At 50.7% G+C, this 3,475-nt stretch overlaps 1 protein-coding gene across 3 annotated transcripts in view; it reads left to right on the top strand.

The window, feature by feature from the left end:
• The first annotated feature begins 854 nt into the window (after window positions 1–854).
• Window positions 855–3,475, top strand: part of Dlgap5 (DLG associated protein 5) — a 34,701-nt gene continuing 32,080 nt past the window's right edge. For all 3 annotated transcript variants that reach the window (XR_004517739.1, XR_781906.3, XM_010632525.2), the window contains exon 1: window positions 855–1,008. The gene's annotated coding sequence lies outside the window, so the exon portion shown is untranslated. The remainder of the gene's footprint in view (window positions 1,009–3,475) is intronic.

Raw genomic sequence — 3,475 nt, 5'->3', positions numbered from 1 at the left:
AAGAGAGGGTGTGTGCAGGCACCAGAGAGGAACCCGGCCGGTCTCCCCAAATCGCCCTGGCTGGCTGTCCAATGAGTGCTACCCTTACCAAATCCCTTCTTCCAGCGTCCGTTGTGACTTTCCTACGACATCACACTTTTTACCTAGTCTCTTTGCTGATACAAAATTAACAGACGGTGAAGGGCATAGTTTTGGCTTAGTTTAGCTTTCAGTGTACAAATTGATGATTTCTGCTAAGTGTACAGTAGCGGTATAACTGTCAAGCAGTCTAGACGGGGACCTGCGCGGGGCGTGGTAGTGGCACACGCCTGTGATCCCAGCATTCTAGGAGGCTGAAGCAGGACGATCTCAAATTTCAACCCAGCCTGAGCAACTTGGCAATTTACCAGGACCCTGTCTCAAGATAAAAAAAGAAAAAGCTGGGGATGTAGCTCAGTGTGAAAGCCGTGGGTTTGACTCCTAGTACCAAACAAAAAAAAGCCAATAACCCAGTTTCCACGATTAAACAAGGACATCTCTAAAAACTGAGGCCGCTGAACCTGGGCGGCTCCCCGGCCCGGGTCTCCGTTCTCCCTCGGGGACTGGCGAGCCTTGTTCCTCCGCGTTAATTTCTCCCAGACTACGGAGAGTTACCGCGCCCGGGCGTAGTCTAGACCCGCCGAGCCCCGCCCTTTGGCCTAGCCCCTGTCCCCTCCCGCTTTAAAGTCCCGCCTCTTTTACCCAGCCCAACCAGCTCTAGTACCGTCCCTTTTCCTGTCAATCAAGTCAAACGTCGTAGATGGCGGCGAATCAGTGGCAAGCCTGGCTCAAAGGAAGAGGCGGGCGCTTTTCCAGGAAGTGCTAGGAAACCCACCCAATCAGAAGCTCCGTGAGGGAAGTTTGAATTTGCGCTGGGGCTCGGGCTCGGGTGGTACGCATTACCGAGTCAGAGGCAAAGGAGGACGTCCGGGCCCGTAGGACTTTCTTATTTTTACTTTGGCTGAGCTTTTACGCGAGAAGGTGCTTCAGGTAGGTGGGTTGGAGGCCCGCTTCCGGAGAAGGCCTGAGGCGGGGGGCTGTCGCCGTGTCACCCGCCCTCCCGAGGCCGAGGGCCGATCCTCCTGGAGACGACGTGCTGTTGTCGCGACCTGATCCACACCGCAGTCTTGTCTCGCCGCCGGGACCCGAGGTTTAGCATCCCTGGCCCCGACTTTAGGTCCTGGTAGCTCCTCCCAGACGCTGTGACGACTGAGACTGCCGGCGCTGGGGGTCTCTGGGTAAACAAGACTAACGCGCTAGCACTCTTCAGGGCGGACGAAACTCCGGGAAGCCGGGGGAGGCTTGGCAAGGTTGTAATCAAGTGTGCCTTTAATGTTAGCGCGCCGGGTGTTTTGAAAGGACCGGACACAGGTTTTAGCTTTTCTTTAACACTTAGCAAATTAGCGCCGGGCGCGCGTCTGTAACCCCAGCAATCCGGAGGGTAAGGCAGGAGGATCGCCGTGAGTTCGAGGTCAGCCTGGGCTACCTAGCGAGGCCTTGTCTCAAAAAAACCCAAACCAAACAAAAAAATTTAGCAAATTAATACTTGTAGGAGACAACAAATCACTTAATACAGTTCTTAGTGAACAGCACAGCTCATTGTCATTTTCTCTGGGCTCTTTAAGGAGGTTATTGGCATCCAGGTCAGATGGAGTCTCGATTTTTATCCACTGCTAATGGCTTAAAGTTACTGTGTGTAACCTTTAGTTTATTGCATTTTGTGTCGATTCATTTATTAGTTTTCTAGGGGACTTTCTTAGTTATTCTTGCTGAACAGTATAGTGTGCCTGTGACGCTAAAATATTCATATGGGCTCTGTCCCCGTTTCTCGGCCTGCAGTTCCTAAGATCCTTGGACTCAAAGTGATGTCGTTATAAACAGGCTAATGAGTTGTCCGCCGCCGGCACCTGTAGATACTGTCATTTCAGGTTGATGGTTGGGCACAGGAGAGACTCCAGCAAGAACAGAGGGTCTCAGCCCCAGCCCCACCTCGGGAGAGGGGAGAGTAGTGCCTGCGATGAAGCCTCCATAGAAAACTGGAAGGTTAAGGTTTTGAGGGCTCACGGAGGGAGAGGGCCTGGGACCTCCGTGCTGCTCCCGGGAGCCTCTCTTCACCTGAGTCCTTTAAGCTAAGCCCCCAGGTGTGTGTCGGCAGGTCCCTGAGCTCGCTGAGCTGCTCCCGCCAATCAGTGCGACCTAGGAAGGGCAGCTCGCTCAGCTCAGGCAGGACAACCTGTGGCTGGCACTGGCATCAAGCAGGAGGGCGGCAGTCTGGGGGACTGAACCCTTCGCCTGTGCGGTCCGGCGCTTCTCCAGGGGCAGAATCAGAAGGTATGGAGGCAGACCCTCAGCTGACCGCAAGGTTGAATGCTTGAGTGTGATGGTGGAAACTGAGCCCGCTTATTCCTGTATTCTGAGTACTTATACCTCTTCCAGCCTCCTAAGCACAGAGCTTCCCTCTCTCCCCCTCAGGTTATTATCCTGGAGAGCCATACTTTTTTCTATGGTTTACTTTGGTAGTTCTGCTACCGGCCATGTAGGTAGCCCCCTCAGACTGTCCACTTCCTCTTATCCCCCCAGTTGGGTGCATTATTAGGATTCATGACATTGTCTTCACTGCCCTTGTTTTGTTTGAATACATCCTCAAAGGCGGATGATACCGGGAATTGAATCCAGAGCCTCTCGCATGCTAGGCAAGGGCTGTACCACAGAACTACACTCCCCGCCCCTTAACGCCAGGGCCTTTTATTTTGAGGTTCATAAGTTGCCCAGGCTGGCTTTAAACTTGTGATCCTCTTGCCTCAGCCTCCCGAGTAGCTAGCTAGGATTACAAGCATGCTCCACCACACCCCAGCTTTAAAGTAGGAATATATATATATATACCAAGTAAATTAGGGATTTCTTTCTTTTTCATTTTTTGTACTAGCAATCAAACTCAGGTCCCTGGTCCAATTGTGTGATTTCTTGCATGGATGAAAATAATGGGGCAAACTGATCACCGTAGTAATTGTTCCTACAAACCCTTTTGCTCAGTCTTAAATATCCACTGGCCATATGTGACATATTGGGTGTTCTTTCCTTTTTGTGTTGTTTTGTTTTGTTTTGTTTTGTTTTGAGGTAGAGTCTCACTATAGCCTAGTCTAGTTTTTTTTTTGTTTTTGTTTTTTGGTACCGGGAATTGAACTCGGGTCCTTGAGCTTGCAAGGCAGGTGGTGTAACCACTGAGCTAAATCCCCGGCCCTGTTTTTGCTTTTTTGTGACATATTGGGTGTTCTTTCCTTTTTGTGTTGTTTTGTTTTGTTTTGTTTTGTTTTGAGGTAGAGTCTCACTATAGCCTAGTCTAGTTTTTTTTTTGTTTTTGTTTTTTGGTACCGGGAATTGAACTCGGGTCCTTGAGCTTGCAAGGCAGGTGGTGTAACCACTGAGCTAAATCCCCGGCCCTGTTTTTGCTTTTTTT

Source organism: Fukomys damarensis, unplaced genomic scaffold, assembly GCF_012274545.1.
Source record: "Fukomys damarensis isolate Sample0158 unplaced genomic scaffold, DMR_v1.0_HiC HiC_scaffold_17, whole genome shotgun sequence".
Lineage (NCBI taxonomy): Eukaryota > Metazoa > Chordata > Mammalia > Rodentia > Bathyergidae > Fukomys > Fukomys damarensis.
Note: the sequence above shows the minus strand (reverse complement) of the source record. Positions and strands in the feature narration are given on the sequence as shown.